Source organism: Lissotriton helveticus, chromosome 5_1 (genome assembly GCF_964261635.1).
Source record: "Lissotriton helveticus chromosome 5_1, aLisHel1.1, whole genome shotgun sequence".
NCBI lineage: Eukaryota > Metazoa > Chordata > Amphibia > Caudata > Salamandridae > Lissotriton > Lissotriton helveticus.
In genome coordinates, this window is record NC_136065.1 from 1,114,034,650 (window position 1) to 1,114,051,838 (window position 17,189).

The 17,189-nt window shown below is 46.3% G+C and overlaps 1 long non-coding RNA gene across 1 annotated transcript; it reads right to left on the bottom strand.

The window, feature by feature from the left end:
• Positions 1-6,868: 6,868 nt before the first annotated feature.
• On the bottom strand, positions 6,869-9,387 carry LOC144753514 (uncharacterized). The gene is made up of 3 exons (XR_013594395.1): positions 9,293-9,387; positions 7,928-8,065; positions 6,869-7,200 (listed from the first exon to the last, which is right to left on the bottom strand). It is a non-coding gene; the product is annotated as an uncharacterized LOC144753514 (long non-coding RNA).
• Positions 9,388-17,189: the final 7,802 nt, after the last annotated feature.

Genomic DNA, 17,189 nt, shown 5'->3' on the forward strand with positions numbered 1-17,189 from the left:
TCAGCTTATACACTCTGTGGTAGGATGTCCAGAGAACATGAAGATAGATAAAGAGGCCATATATCTTGGAATTAAAATCACCGCTACTATTGAGGACATTATTCCTATTAATTTAGACCCTGTAATAGTATCCTCTAATAGAATTCTAGAAAGGGTTAATAATTTGAAGCTTTCTTTACTAGGTCGAAGCAATGTGATAAAAATGCTTATCTTTCCTAAATTCTTATACATATTTCGAGCCATACCGCTGTTAATACCGTCAGGCTATTTTGCCCGTTTAGAGAGAATGAGCTCTAGATTTTTATGGGGGTACCGCCGGGCCAGGAGAGCGTTGAAAAGTTATGAGTTTTCTCGAGATAGAGGGGGATGGGGCATCCCAAATTTTCAACTTTACCATTGGATGGCAATAATGCAATACATGGGCGTACTTTTATTACCGGAAGATCATACAGAGGATTTTCTGACCCCATCGATCTATGAAATGCTCTTGGGCACAGAGGCGAAACAGTGCTTAAATCGGATTATAGAGCCAAGTTACTATAAAAAGACTAAATTCAAGATATTTGATACAGCCTTTTTTATTTGGCGATCTATTAAAAGAAAATTTTGGCTCAGTATTAATTTAACAAAATATACACCTTTGCAGAACTGTTCTTTTTTGCCCGTGATATTTCAGGATGGGGTAATGTATAGGTGGAATAATTTAGGCATTAAGAAATTGGGAGATCTATTTATAGAGAAGGACTTTGTATCATTTGATTATCTGATGAACACTTATCATATACCTCGCTCTGATTTTTTTAAATATCTTCAGGTACGCAGTTTCTGCCTGCAGAAGTTGTCACAGTCTTTAATTTTTGGGGGGAATATTGATATTTTAGAAGCGATTAAGCAATGGCAAAGAATTGGGCCTCTGTATCAATTAATCTTGGAAAAGAGGGAGGATGATCTAGAGGCTGTAGCTATCAAATGTCAGAATAAACTGAATATCCCATGTGTGAATATAGAGAGAAGCTTAGTAATTGCTAGAAATGTTTTAATGAATGGATCACTCATTAGCCAGCACTTAATGTCCGTCTTCGGGCTTTACTATACACCAGGGAAGACGCCCCACAGGACTCATTTGCACACTGGTGAAGGGAGGAGGGGCTGAGCTGACATGTGCAAACACACCCTGTGGCTGTTTTAATTTGGGGGATAAAGTCCCCTTGAATCCTGAGTGTCCCTTGGGTACAACTATCCCACCAGGTATCTCCAGTTAGCACCACAGAGCTGCGTTGCACAGAGGTGTAAAAATGGGTAAGGCCTGGACCACCACTTTCCAACACAGCACAGTGGTGCTTACTGGAAGCACCTGGTGGACTAGTTGGCCCCCATGTACCCTCAGGATTAAAGGGGAATTATTTCCCCAACTTAAAAGGCGCCATAGGGTGTGTTTGCACACGTCACCTCAGGCCCCGTCCCCTCCCTTCCCCACTGTGTAAACACGCCCTGTGGCCATTTTAAGTTGGGAGATTAACTCCCCTTGAATCCTGAGGGTCCCTATGGGCAAATTAGCCCACTAGGTATGTCCAGTAAGCACCATTGCAGAGAAGTGTAAAAAGGGGCACAGCCTGCACCACCTCTCTGCAACGCAGCGCAGTGGCGCTTACTGGAAGCACCACGTGGGCTAGTTGGCCCCCAGGGTCCCTCAGGATTAAAGGGGAATTATTTCCATAACTTAAAACGTGCCACAGGGCGTGTTTGCACAAGTCACCTCAGGCCCTGTCCCCTCCCCCACCACTTTGTAAACGTGCCCTGAGCCTAAGTTGCGAGATTAAGTCCCCTTGAACCCTAAGGGTCCCTAGGGTCAAACTAGCCCACTAGATACCTCAAGTAAGCAGCATAAAGCTGCGTTCCAGAGAGGTGTAAAAAGTAACCCTGGGCGAAGAACTACGCTCCGTTCGCGGAGCTTGCGGAGTTTCGGCAGCTCCGCGTTCCGCGGAGAACGCGTAGCTGTCGATTACTCCGCGATCCGGTGCGTAGCGTAGTTCTCGCGCGCTGAATAACATTATCGCGTGCGCGGCAATGGCTTACCTTCGTTCTGCGTTCGTTTTTTCCTGGTCGCGTGTGCCACCATGTTTGGAAACACTCTCGCACAGTCCCGTGCGACTGTGCGAACGCGATAACGTCATTTGGATGTGCGATAGCGTCATAAGGATGCGCGAGGATGCTTGTTGGTAAGATCGAGTTGCCGAACACGCAGAAACTGCATTCTTGCACAGAATAACTCGCGAGCATGTTAAAACCATAATAAATTACCATTTTGGTTAGGAAAAAATAGCAAAAAACCTTAAAGTTGTACCTTTGGCTTTATTTTTAGGGGGGAAGGAGCCCTCTTTTTGTTTCTACTCTTGTTTTGAAGAGTAAGGAGGAAGGGCTCTTGAGTTTACAACTTCCTGTTCCTGTCCACCAGGCTCCTCCCAGTGCTTTGTCCATGTGGTGCTCACTTTCCTTTGGATTTTGAGCTGGAAGGATCACTTTCTGTCTGTGTTGGCTGCATTACTGATTTATCTTGGATTTAATGAGGACTTTTTGAATTGGAATTCTCTTTTTCGAATAAGTTTGTGTAATGTATGAGTGAGTATGATGTAGACTTGTGCTTGTTTGATTTGATTTTTTTTTTAACTACAGTATTCAATCCTGGAATTAAATTATTGATGGAGGCCTGTACTTTCATGAGGTCCCAAATTGTATTTTTTTTTTCCTTGCATCCAGGCTACATAAAGAGGTATCCATGGGTCCAATCATGTTTCTGTAGTCTGTGTTTAAATGTTTATTCCAGTTTGTAAACAAACATCATGGATGGCATTGGATTATGTTCATTATGCAATAGCAATGTCTGTTGTGGAATTTCTGTTTGTGGAATTTAAAATGTTTCTAATTTTTAAGCCAATATCTGACCCTAGTACCCCATGTAGTTAGTGTGTAGGCATGCTTGAGTTCATTGTATTAACTTTCTGTGGTTGGCCTGGCCATGTGTTGGCGGCCATTTTATGTTTCCAGCCACTTTGCTCTTGCCATAGGCCTCCAACCTTGTGGCCTACTCTGGCAGTAGGCCATAGGTACTACTCATAGGGTCATGAAAGTTAATCAACTGTTTTTGTGGTGTACCCTTAATGTGAAAATCATGGATGGCTTGGATTGATGTAGAAAATCTTATTTTTATGTGTGGGGTATTTCTGGTTTTGGGTGTGTTTAAATACTCTGTCAATTTCTGCCATTAGGTAACCCTAGGAATACAGCTTGGGTAGTTTTGGTAACTTCGCACAGTGTGAGAACGTGAACTTACATTTTTTGTCTTGTTCGCGCACTCAATGTACTTGCTCGGGAACGCGAAAACGACTTTTTATTCCATTCGCGCTGCCGAACATGCCGATTTAGCATTCTCGCGGACAATATGTCCCGAGTTGCATAAAAGTTTCTCGAAAATGTTGCAGGTGTTTCTTGTGCACCCAAAAAGTCCTCATTTATGTTATGTTGTCATTTGGTTGTAGTTTTCTCTTTTTGGAGCATGGACCACTTCCATTTTCTGTCCTCTATGTAACGATTTCTTTTTTTTTGGGTGGGGTGACCAATTTGGGCGGTGGTGTGGTGTGTCCATTTTGTGAAGCAAAGCATTGTCCCTTTGCCATAGGCATTATTGTCTGTCTTCTCTTTCTTGTCATGTTGTTGTTGGTGGCCAGGCCATGTGGTGGCGGCCATTTTGTGTATGCTTCCTTTGTGATTTTGCCATGTTGTTGTTGGTGGCCAGGCCATGTGGTGGAGGCCATTTTGTGTATACATTAAAGTTGTCCATGTTGTTGTTGGTGGCCAGGCCCTATGGTGGCGGTCATTTTGTGTATGCTTCCTTTGTGATTTATTTTGCCATGTTGTTGTTGGTGGCCAGGCCATGTGGTGGAGGCCATTTTGTGTATACATCCTTTGTGATTTTGCCATGTTGTTGTTGGTGGCCAGGCCCTATGGTGGCGGCCATTTTGTGTGTCCTTCCTTTGTGCTTTTGCCATAGGCATCCAAGGTTTTTGACTATTGTATTGTGGCAGTAGGGCAGAGTTACTACTACTCATAGCCATAGGTGCATTAAAGTTAATCAACTCTTGACGCGACATTACATTTTTTATCTAGGAGTGGTACACAATGGACCCCTGTCGCCAGCACTGGAGTGGTAAAGTCCACATCCGCCGCATCAGCAACTTCTCAGTGGCACCAGAGTCAGCTGGAAACACCAAGGAGTGCAAAGTCTGCGATGCAAGGTGGTCCGTCTAGCATAACTCAAAGACATGCAAAGCAGCTTACCATTCCTAGCATGTTAAGGCAGGAGGGAAAGTACGAGCGGAACCACCCAGTAGCACGTTTGTACAATGCCAAACTTGCGAAAATGTTAGCACTGGACCTTCTCCCATTTTCATTTGTTGAGGCTGTTGGATTTCTGGAATTAGTGGCAACCCTCTGCCCAAAATGGAACGTTCCCAGTCGCTACTATTTTGCCCGAGTGGCTGTTCCAGCACTACACCACGACGTGCTGGAATTGATTGGCAAAGCCTTACAACAGAGTGTTGTCCATTGTATCCACCTGACAACAGACATGTGGAGCAGTTGCGATGCTACAGATTTCATGTGCATCACCGCACACTGGATCTCTTTTGCAGGTGTTAAAGACAAGTTAACTTCAGGCCTCCGTGACGTTGCTGGAATTTTTAATGATACGCGCAGACATGCAACTATAGCCATGTTTGGTATGGACAAAAGTCATACTGCTGAAAACATTTTGTCTGACTTTAACGACAAGGTCTTTGAATGGCTGAAACCAAGAGGCCTTAAGATTGGTTTTGTTGCCACCGACAATGGCAGTAATGTAGTGAAGGCAATGAGAGAAGGACATTATTTCAGGGTACCCTGTTTGGCACACTGCATAAACTTAGTCGTGCAAGACTTTCTGAAAAATGAAGCCAAAGTCAGCAACATAATGGCCATCTGCAGAAGAATATGCACGCACTTTAACCATTCTTTTAAAGGACGGAAGCTGCTACGGGTCATTCAGCATGAGCATAGGTTGCCAGTCAAAGCACTGATCCAGGAGGTCCCAACACGTTGGAACTCAACTTATTTCATGCTTGAGCGTCTCTTTGAGCAGTACATCCCACTGAATGCTTATGTCATGTCAAGAAGATTAGGGGATCCTAGTGTTAATCTTAAAGCCCTGACCATTGAGATGTGGCAGTGGGACCTCATTAAATGCATCACAGAGATGCTACAACCCTTTGAGGTCTTCACACGTGCAGTTAGCAGGGAGGACTGTACTATGGGCCAAGCCATCCCATTGTTGTACATGCTTGAGCAACAGGTGAAGGAGGTCTGTCAAACATACGAAGGTGACGAACAAAAAGTTGATGCATATACCTTAGCCAAGGGCTTAGGCAACCGCTTGTGTGCAAATGTAAGGCTCAACAATATTGTGTCAGGTGAACATTACATAACTGCAACAATCTTGGATCCACGGTACAAATTATTTGTCAGCAGTAGCGCAGTAATTCCATTTTCAGATGAGGATGTTGACAAGTACAAAACTTCCATAGCTGCGGAAGCTAATGAGTTAGAAACTGAACGGCTGTTACTTAAAGGCCTGCCACTGCCAGCCCAGGCCAGTCCAAGTACTCCTGACGCAAGTTCTTCACAGCATGAGAGCAGTGCGTCTGCTTTCCAGCAGGCACCAACAGTACCAAAAGCAGCACCTACACGATCTGATTCAGCAGACCCAACCAAAAGCATAACTGCTTTTTTTCTCCAGAAAGGGATGGGTAAGTCCGTTGCTGTTGCAAAGGGAAAAGAGGACCAGCAAAGCCGAGCCCCAATGAACATTGAGCGGATGGTTCAGGCCTATCTGGATGACACAACAGAGGTGTTCATGGAGCAAAGCCCATTGGTCTATTGGTATGAAAGAAGGAGACAGTGGCCAGTGCTGAGCAGGCTGGCGATAAAGTATCTGGCTTGTCCTGTAGCCAGTGTCTCTTCTGAGCGGGTTTTCAGTGCTGCTGGTGCCATTGTCACATCGAAAAGGACTAGTCTCTCCCCCAAAAGCGTGGAGCGGCTGACAATGATAAAAATGAATCAACGCTTCATACCACCAGACTATCAAGTACGTGAATCACCGCCGGATGAAGAAAGCGAGTGCGAAGACGTCCTCACTACTGGGTTACATGACCTACTTCTGTCTGAACGCACAGAGTTTGAGGACGAGCTCCTCTTCCCTGACAACTAGGACAGGTATATTAAAGGAATGATGCAATGCATTGCATAGGATTGTTTAGCGGACTCTGAGCAAATGTGCATGGAATTAAAGTATACTAGTAACTTCAGACTCACGTGATGGGCAATTTTCCCATGTTATTTAATAATATAAATTATTTATGCACTTGTGACCCTACTACTACAGGTGCAGTCAGTACTTAATTTATCGTTCGTAGTTCATGTTCATGTTGCACAACGTACATTATTTGGTGAAACAGTCCCCCCTCCACCCCCCCAACAAACACAAATGAACTTCAAATGTTTTCTTGTGAAAATATCTTTGTTTTATTTTTATATTTTCATAATGATAATAGAAAAATAAAATATATAACAAATGTAACCCCCTGACCCAGATCTGTCCCTACCCTCCCCTAACCCCAACCAAATTTCAACCCAAATGTACACCCCAACTCCCACATCCCACCCACCAACAAAAGGATTTAAAAAGGGGCAAAAAACAGGGTCCATTTCAAAGCCGGCGGGCTTTCAGGTGTTTGTCCACCAGTATCTTCACACGCTCCTCTATACCGTCCTCCAGCTTCTTCCGCTCCTCCTCCAACTTACTCGCTACCCGGCGGAGAATCTTCGCTTGGAAATCACGGCACCTACACTTGCATGCATGTTGTTGTTGTTGTGGGGGGGCCGCCGAAGATGTAACAACGCGGCGGCGGGCGGCTGCCTGACCACGGCGACGTAGTCCTGCAGGCTTGGGGCCCGGGGCATTGGAAGAGGCAGCAGCTGCTGCCGCCGCCTCCTCCTCCTCCTCCTCGGCCTGATCCACCAGCCGGCGGTAGGCCTCTACAATTGCCTGCAGTTTCCGCTGCCGGGCCCGGACTGCCAACTCCTTCCTTGTTGGTTTTTGGGAAGGAGTAACTATAAAGAAAGAAACAGAATTGTTGTAATCCAAACTCCCCGCAAATCAAGAACACAACATTGATTCAACACATAGTGGGCGGCACAGTAGCACTAGCAAGCAAGCTGAGTACAAAAAATTGTGTTGCGTCTATCTTGAACATTCTACAGCCTCTATTAATTTTTTGGACTTTTTGGCACGGCATTATGCCTGCCCTATTAGCATGGGTGTACTTCAACGGTCACACACATTAGAACGAACACCTGTCTTTTTCATATCTCCTTTTGTATTATATACTCTGATTCCGGGAAGGCGGGAACACTCTCAAAGTAACATTAATTAACAGGGGGCAGCTAGTAGTACATGTCTAGTAAAGGCTATAATACTTTATACCGCGCAACAAACCTTATTTGGTTTGTGTTTCACCAGCAACGACCCATGCACCCAGTCGTCCCCTCCTTCCCTTGCCTTTGGGTTTGCCCAAAACACCGCTGCTGCTGAGACTATCCACTAACCACCGGTATTGGGTGTGTCTCCCAACCACGCTGGCAGCTGTGTTTTCCCCTTTACATGCTTTAACAACAACCCATGCATCCGACTGCTATCAGCCACTTGCATTACTGTAGTGGTAATGCTTAGCATGCTAATGACAAGTAAAGGTAACCATCATATATTTTCCAGTAGAGTACAGTGAGAAAGTTTTCCCCTCCCACCAAGTAATGCAGATCACTATTGAATGTAACTTACCATCGCCCGCCGCTGTTGGCTCCCCCCCCACTGCTGCTGGTGTAGGTGTAGGTGCCTCTGTTCCTCCTGTCCCCGCCGGGATCGCTGAAGCTGCGCCGCTGTCCCCGTCGGCACTGGTCGATGGTAAGGGTTCTGCACCTATAAAAATAAGTACACCTTTTTAGATGGATGCACAGCCCCCTTTGTACTTGTTCACCAAGAATGGAGTTCTTCAAAACAGTTAAGTACAACGTACGTAATCAGTAGGAGTCCACATTGCATAGTACAGCAGACTCTATACACATATTAGCATTCATTGTTATGGTATGGTACCCAAGCTCATCTCATCTGTCCTGCTACTCTAGTCCTTGGAAATTGGAAGTGAACTATGTAACCTTTGTACATCAATGTATCCAGTTTTGCGCATGTTAACTCGCAGCTTGTTGCGCAGTACGAGAAGACGCTCTGAGGCAACACATCATTGTTCAATGCATACACCTGAAGAGGTGGGAAAGTAAAAGGGCCCGTATTTAAGTTTTCTATGTGGATTGTGGAATAGAGTTTGCTTACAGGTTACAACTTCTTTTTAGCATGGCTGCATAAAACTGGCATAAATGTATTTCATACTGTCTAACGTGCACCACTTTTGTCATTAGTTTTCGGCAGATGAGAAGATTGCCTTCTACGAAGCGGACATTTCCATAGCTTACAAAAAAAGAGGAATATCTGACCAGTATACGTTGGTGAGAGGTCTCCGATAGTTGCCACATTTCCCTATTGTGAACTAGTAGCTGTACAAATGTTGATTACTTTATTCTGCCTTTTTTAACTCTGGATTTTTTCTGGTGGGCCCTTCAACGTATTTGACGGAACAACTTAAAAACATTGATGTTACTTACTTACTTCTAACAAAATAAAGCTTTTGAATGACCACTTTGACTCTGAAGTTTATTTTCAGTGTCTGTTGTCTTGGAGACTCACACGAGTGAGTGAGCAAAAGGGGGTTTCTTAGGTAACGGTTTGTGTACTAAAAGCATTCGGCATCTTGGTATTGGGGTTCAGGAGTGTGAATTGAATAATTGACCAATGACTCAGGCCATATAGGCTGTCGTTCAGTGAATTGTGCGTTCCTCAGAGTTCTGTTACTGAGGTGTAAGTAAGGTCCAACCTGCCTATCAGTACCAACATCCAATTTTCGTGTGCATACATAGTTGTGTAATATGTATATAACTCCATAGGAGATAGAATAGTACCCACAAGACTAGTAGTGGTATACTAACGTTTACAAAAATACTAGACAAACATCATTCTGGATGCATACTTGGTTGCTGTCAATTGCCAAAGCAGACACATTACAGAGGAAAAAACAAGCACTGTTGGACTTACTGGGGACAGCAGCAGGATCCTCAGTAGAGGAGCTCTGTGTAAGTGGTGGTTCACCCGCCGACTCGGTCCCTGTATTCAGCTTGCCCCTGGGTTCTGTGGTTCATGTAAAAAATAATAAACAAAGAGAAAAACATTGAGTGCTGTGAAACATAGACATCATTGCAAAAAACACTGCTACAGTGGAACAGAGCCGGAGGCAACAAATCCATGCCAGGGGCCGCAACGCAAATATGTATCCATCCTTAGAGTATTATTAAATTAAGGATATCTATTGGTGCGGTGGCCCCTGAAGTTTGGTGCCCCTGTGCAGTTGCACAGCTTGCACATGCCTAGAGCCGGCCCTGGCTGAGGTAAGAAGAACAAAGTAACGTTAGCATTCTTTGCCAGAGGAGGATTCGATTCATGCAGAAGAGAAGGCCGTGAAAAAAATGCTACAATATGCAAACTACGTACAATTATCCATCCACCGCTATTTCAGTGACGGACAAAGGAAGGACAAGACTATATTAATAGCATTAACTAACTTCAGTTCTCTACAATAAAGAAAATCTCACATCAATAACCAGCAACAGCTAGCGCCAAGTTGAAACAACACGCAAGAGCCAGTGAAGAAGAAGAACACTGTCATACAATTACAGTAGATATACCGGAATACATCGGAAATGTAACTAGGAGCAACAGTCATCGCGTTACTTATTCAGCCAATATTTACAAAGATACAATAACAATATTTATACTACTATATATATATATATATATATATATATATATATATAACTATATATATAATATATATATATATATATATATATATATAAATATAAATATAAATATATATATATATATATATATATATAACTATATATATAATAATATATATATATATATATATATATATATATATATATATATATATATATATATATATATATATATATATATATAATATATATACACACTTTATTTTTGGGGTAGCCACTCACCAAGACCCACAACCTCCACACCAAGCAGGTCCAACAGGTCCTGCTCCCGGTCCAAAATGTCGGCCCAGCGGTGGGACAGCTGATGGTGGGTACGCCGGATACCGGAGCAGCGGAAGACTGCACGGCGCACCTTCGCCCACCGCCGGAGACGCTCTTCAATGCGCTGGTAGCCGGAGCCGGGCCTGCCGCCTGCTGCCAAAGTCAAGGGGAGGTGGCGCTGGATAAAAAAGACCAGGGCGGCCACCTCCTCCTCCCCAAAAAGTTGGCGGGGCGTCACTCCTGCGGGGCGCATTCTGCCGCAAGGCAGCCGGGTTTTTTTCAGCACAGCCGCCTTGCCCTTTGAGCCGCCGATGCTGCTGGCACCCTTCACCATGGTTCTGGGTGGAGGGGAGAAGGAAAGTTGAAGACAAAAAGGTAGGGGAAGGAAGAAGCAAGGTAAAAGAAGGAAGTAATATAAAACAAGAGAAAAGTTGCAAAAAAAGTTGTAAAAGTAAAAATAAAATGAGAAATATAAACCTAGGCACAGAGAGAAATAGGTAATAAGTAAAGAAAGTTAGAAAAACTGAGTGAAAAGACCAGGATGGAAGAGATAGGAGTTAGATGCTAAAGTAGGCCCAAAACCATAGCCAGAGTGTGAAATCGAAGATGGCTCCGCCCGTCGCGACCGCCGCGGTAAGTTCGCGCGATATTTGACGCGATCACGCACTTTGGCAGTGCGAACGAGAAGATGAGTTCCCGAACATGTCTAACACAACGCGAACACGTTACTTGTGACCCGGAACCGGAAATAAGGGAACGCAAGCGGGCGGGACAAACCTCTTTGAGTAACTTAGCGCGCTAGCTATCTCGAGCATGCAGGCAGCGCCCCGAACACGCGCACCGCGCTCCCGAAGACGAAAAACGGCGCGCAAACGGGTCTAGCAAGCTACTACGCATGTCCGCGGAGCTACGTGTAGCTCGCGGAGTGCAAGAGCGTCTTCGTGTAGCGTCGCGGAGTGCGGCTACGCGAACTACGCCCAGGGTTAGTAAAAAGGGGCGCGGCCTCTGAACACCTGTCTTCAAAGCACCTCCCTGGCTCATACTGGAGATACCTGTTGGGCTAGTTGGCCCTCAGGGACCCTCAGTATTAAAAGAGAGTTAATCCCCCAACTTAAAATGTGCCACAGGGCGCGTTTGCACAGTGGTGAAGGAAGGGGCGTGGCCTGAAGTGACATGTCTGCAAACACACCCTGTGGCATGCTTTAAGTTGGGGAATTAATTCCTCCTCAATCCTGAGGCTCCCTGGGAGCCAACTAGCCCTCCAGATACCTCCAGTATGCGCCAGAGAGCTGCATTGCAGTGAGGTGTTCAGAGGCCACGCCCCTTTTTACAACACTCTGCTATGCAGCTCCGTGGCGCTTACCGGAGGTACCCGGTGGGCTTGTTGGGCCCCAGGGACCCTCAGGATTGAAGAGGAAATAATTCCCCAACTTAAACCGCCCGACAGGGTGTGTTTGCACACATGTTAACTCAGGCCCCGCCCCCTCCCTTCAAAACTGTGCAAACGCGCCCCATGGCGCGTTTTAAGTTGGGGGATTAACTCCTCTTGAATACTGTGGGTCCCTGGGGTGCAACTAGCCCACCAGCTACCTCCATTAAGGACCACAGAGCTGGGTTGCAGAGAGGTGTAAAAGGGGGTGTGGCCTCAGAACACCTCACTGCAACGCAGCCCCCTGGCACATACTGGAGCTTCCTGGTGGGCTCATTGGCCCCCAGGGACCCCCAGTATTCAAGTGGAATTTTTTCCTCATCTGCAAACGCGCCGGGGGGCGCATTTACAGTGTGCTCAAAGGAGCGGGCCTGGCCTTTGGTGCTGTGCCATGCAGTTTTATTTTTTAAAGAAGGGGGGTTGCGTGGCCCCCCTTCTTTTCCAAATATTCTTGGCCCTGGGGACCCCATCCCCAAGGACCTGCCCCCAAATTTTGTTTTTATATTATTTTGGGAAGGGGGCGGCGTGGTCCCCCTCCTGAGGCCAAAATCTGCCCTGGGGACCCCATCCCCTGGGGCATGGCCATATTGTTTATTAACTTTTTTTTTGGAGTGGGTGTGCCTTGCCCCCCTCCTTAGGCCACGTATGGCCCCGGGGATCCAATCCCCCGGGGCCAGCCTTTGTGTTTTTTTTTTATTTTAGGGAGGGGGGCCATGTGGCCTCCCTCCCGGGCCACTTGCAGCCCCAGGGACCCCATCCCCAGGGGCTGGCCCTCTCCATTGGGAACCGTGGGGGGTCCCTAATCCCCACACGGTCCCGCCGGCTTCACGCTTCTCTCGAGAGCTGGCATTGCTTTTCCACATGGAAAGATACTAAGATGCAGCTCCCCATGTGGAAAAACAATTTGGTTCGAATTTTGAAAGAGAGAGCAGGTTTTCCTGCTCTCTCAAAATTCAAACCAAGTTTGCTATGGCAGGGTGGGAGCCACACGGCTCCCGCCCTGCCATAGCAAACTACAGTGTCCCGGGGGTAGGCACCCCGGTACACTGCAGGAGCTGGCCCTTGGGGGTGGCAGTCCCAAGGGTCACGACAAGGATCCCTCCCACAATCCACAAAGCCCTAGGTGTGGTGGTCTCCGGGGCTGGGGGGTCCGTCACAGACTCCCCAATTTAAATATTTAGAGCCCCAGGGAGGTGGCAGTGCCCGGGGTGTGTGGGGGGGCTTGAGACCCCCCACACAGAGTATTTTCTTTTTAAAAAAGCTCCGGGGGTGGCGGTGCCCTGTGCTGCAGGGGTCCGTGCGCTCCCGCCAATCTTTTCTTAAAGCCCCGGTGTAGAAAATAGAAACCTTCTCAGGGGTCCCACTGATACTTGGTCCTTTTAAACCAAAAAAGAAGAAATTGGCACAGAAGCTGAAATATAAAAAGAATGCATTTATTCACCTCAGATGAGGGAGACTGTGTCACACAGAAGCCTTAGCAACTAAATGAGGCAGTCTAAGGAGTACAGAAAACAGAGGCCTTATATATGCTTAGGGTTACATAGTCAGCATAAGACCAAGGGGCAGTCCTGGCACATGTAAGCATGCAAAATGCCTAGGATGGGCAAGCAATATCTGCTTGCTCAACAAAGTGGGAGGAACGTTACTTCTCCATACAGCAGCAAAATTAGCCTGACAGTTATACTAGAGAAGCAGGTGCATTCTACTAGCTAGGCCCTTCTAAACATGTGCGAAGGTGGAAGATGCTAAATATAGTCAGTTTCTAGGCAGATTACAAGAGCAGTCAAGACTGAGGGAGGACAGAGCACATGGCGAGCATGTGGCAGCACATAGCAAACAAGATGGCTGCCAGAAATACAAAATGGCTTTCAGCTCATGCTAACAAATCCCTGCAATATTTAACACCGGGGGTGGTGGTCCCTGGGGCTTGGGGGGCCTTTGAGCCCCCCTACCCATATGTTTATGAAGCCCCGGGGGTGGTGGACCCTGGGGCTGGGGGGCCTGAGAGCCACCCACACATAATTGAAAAATGCCCCCGGGGCTGGGGGGCCTGAGAAGCCCCCTGCACATAATTGAAAAAAGCTCCTTTGGATGGCTGTCCCCGGGGCTGCGGGGCCCCTCTGGGACCCCTTTACATAAACAGTATTGCCCCCAGGATTTGGCCCCCCGGGGGCTAATAACCAAGAAAGCGCGGGAGGCCGCACTTCGTTTTTTTTATCATAAGGATCCACTCACCCAGCGCAGATTTTGACAACTTAAAAAAAAAAAAAAATTGGTGTTTCTACCCTGCCCACTTTTCGCGTTTTTCACATTTTTTTCTGCTTACTTGTGCCTCGGTTCTACATAGACACAAGATGGCTGCCAATCCTTCCTGGTTTGGAGTGTTGATAGCCAATTAGCATAGAGCTTGTCATCAGGAGGGTGCGCGGATCCTACGCGGCCATAGATATATATATGATTTTACTTTTGATATTCTCAGGAACTACTGAACGGATTTACAACATTTCACAAAAGGGCACAAGTCTGAAGCAAGGACTACCTCTTTGCCAATTTTGGTGTAATTCCGTTCAGCAGTTCGGGCTGTAGCTGCGGCTAAGGGTTCCTATGGGAAAATACATGGGGAAAACATGTTTTGGGACCCCCATTTTTTCTCAGCCCCCACTTGACGAATCACCCCCCAACTTTCAGGATAGGAGCGTACCGGAGCACCCCACGAGTTTTGAAGATTTCACGAAGATTTGTTGACCGGCGCCAACGTTATTGCAAATAGAATCTTGTGGCGCGTTCTAAATTGGGGGATTATCCCTTTGAATACTGAGGGTCCCTGGGGCCAACTAGCCCCCAGGGACTAAGGTGACAGCAAAAGCCTTCTTTGAAGTATGAAGCTAAAGAGGAAGGGAAAACAAGGAGAACTGAAATAACGAAATAAAGGTGCAGGGAATGCCAGTCACAGTCAGCGAACTAAGCAATCTGGAACCATACAACCAGGCTGTTGCAATGTTCGTTGTACCATTCCAGCTGGCTGCTTAAATTGCCCTCGATGCAGTCCTTCTGTTGATTTGAGTGGACGTCCATCTCCGCCTGAGCTGGAAGACTCAGCTCCTGTATTTCAGCCCCAGCTGCCAATGTCTAGTGTTCCATAATCTTCATGTCTCTGCCCTCACTCATTTTTGTGTGAGCTCATGCACTAGCTTAGCCAGTGTGTCATAGGCCCTAGTTCAAGACAGAAAATGGCCCTCTTGCTGCTATTTGAATTATACAGCAATTATTAGAGTTGAGTCGGTCCCACAAGTGTATGGGCCACAGTGCCAACGCACATGCACCAATGGAAGCTGTGCCCCTGTGCTAAGCCAGTGAGTCATGTGCCCTAGCCACAATTATTAAACAATACCAAAGTTATTCACATGTAAATATGAATTTTATCCCCCTTTAGCATTGACCTTCCTCTATGGAACTTCATGAAAATTTACATACCAACAGAGATCAAAAAAGACTAAATGTTTGCCAAATTTCATCTAGATTCCTCATATTGTAATACTAAATGAAAACCTTTTGATCTCTGCTTTTAGCCCCACCCTCCACCCCCCCCAATTTGAAGGATCAATATGATCTTTTTGTGTAAAGGCCAAGGGCCTCATTTATTAGGCCCTATCAGCACCTTTGCACCCCCAGACCGTCACTTTTTTGACGTTCAGGTGATTCAATGTGCCACTGCATATTTATAAGGCCATGTAAAGCCCTTTACGTGACTTTTCATGGCCTTATAAATATTTGCCCCATTCATACAGAAAACTTTGTGAAAGGGGCGTTCCATGGGTGTTGCTGTGGGTGTTCCCACCAACACACATGGAACCTGACATATTCCCAGATTTACAAGGCATTGTAAAGCTGGGAATGAGTCAGACACACCCCAGGGGTAGCATTAGGGAGGCGCAACAAAGAGAAATGAAAACATTTCTCCTCAAGCTTTCATTTTTATGTCTCGCCTATTTAGTGTGCATGCGCTGCTTAGGAGACCTTTAGCCATCGTCCTACACTTTTTAGAAGCACATATTCATGCTTTTTGCGGCATACGCCTTGCGGGAGCGCACAGGGGCGCGCCACAAGCATGAGTATGTGCTTCCAAAAAGAGCAGACTGCTCTCCCCAGCGCGCACGTGCGCACCACTCGTGGGCTCACCTCCTGCTCCCCCGCTCAATTAACTTTTGCGCATGTCTTGGCCCCCACTCTGCTCCTCACTCCTTCTGGCTTCTCTCTGCCAGCCACGCCTCCCTCTGTATCCTTCCTCCCAATCTCTTGCCCCCTCCTTCCTCTCACCTCACTGTACCCTTTCTCTCCCCAGCACTTCCTCTCTGCCCACACTCCTCTCGGCTCTACTTCCTACGTTCGCGCGGGGCCGAGGTTTTGGAGCGGAGTCCCGCAGTGTGAGACTTCAACAAGCCTGAAAGGATGTACACAGAAACAGGTCAGTAGCACATCCTCTGTGGCTGAAAAGACTAAACCTTCAGTTGGTGAGATAAGGGAGTGCTGTATTCCGGCACCATACTTTAGAAGTCTATCACCATGGGGTTTGAGGGGGTCCCTGAACAGAACTCTGCTTTTTAGCACTTCAGGTAAGGTTTTTTGAAAGACTATTTATTTTTTATAGAAAGTTGTCCTTGGATAACTTTTTGAAGCCTAGCAGCGCCGTGCTATCCTCTAGAAGATTTACTCTGAATTATTTCTTTGTTTAGCAAGGGAGGCAGATGCAAATGGATGATGGCCCCATGTCTGAGCTCTTGTGGGAAGAAATAACTCTTATAAAATGATCTTTGGCCGTAAAATCTGACAAACCCTCCACTAATATTAGAATTTCCCTGAGGGACACTGCCCATAATGATGGCCCCCTGAAGGCAGGATTCTGATGGTCACTTCTTACTGTAGATTCGTCCCCTTAACAATATCCCAGGCACCCGACTAAGTCTTGACTTTTTTCATTAGGGCTCCTCGTATTCTATTAGGTGCAGTGTTATGGCTCCACTGTAACTTTACAACACACAGGAAGTGACGAGAGAAGCCACATATAAGTGCCACCTTTGTGCATGGACATTATTTTCAATGTTTCCACACTTCTACATGTAGATCCGGAGCTCCACTTCCAACTTTTGTGGTTTTCCGAGAACTGCAAACATGTTTTCAAAGACAGCGTGCCAAGGAAGATGTCCCTGACCCCAAAACACTTGGCAGAAAACAAATGTCTATCATGGTTCTGTCAAATTGTGGCTATGGTACTTGGTCTCCTGTCATGAATCAGTTATGCAGTAAGTGGAGTGTCATGCCCCGGAGCCAATCGTAGAGTCAAAGGCGAAGTGTCATTTTGCTGAGCATTAGAAGAGGGCATGTTTGAAATGGAGGTCCCCTCCAAATCACCAGGCTTATTATCGATCACAAAGTCCTTCCTGCATGG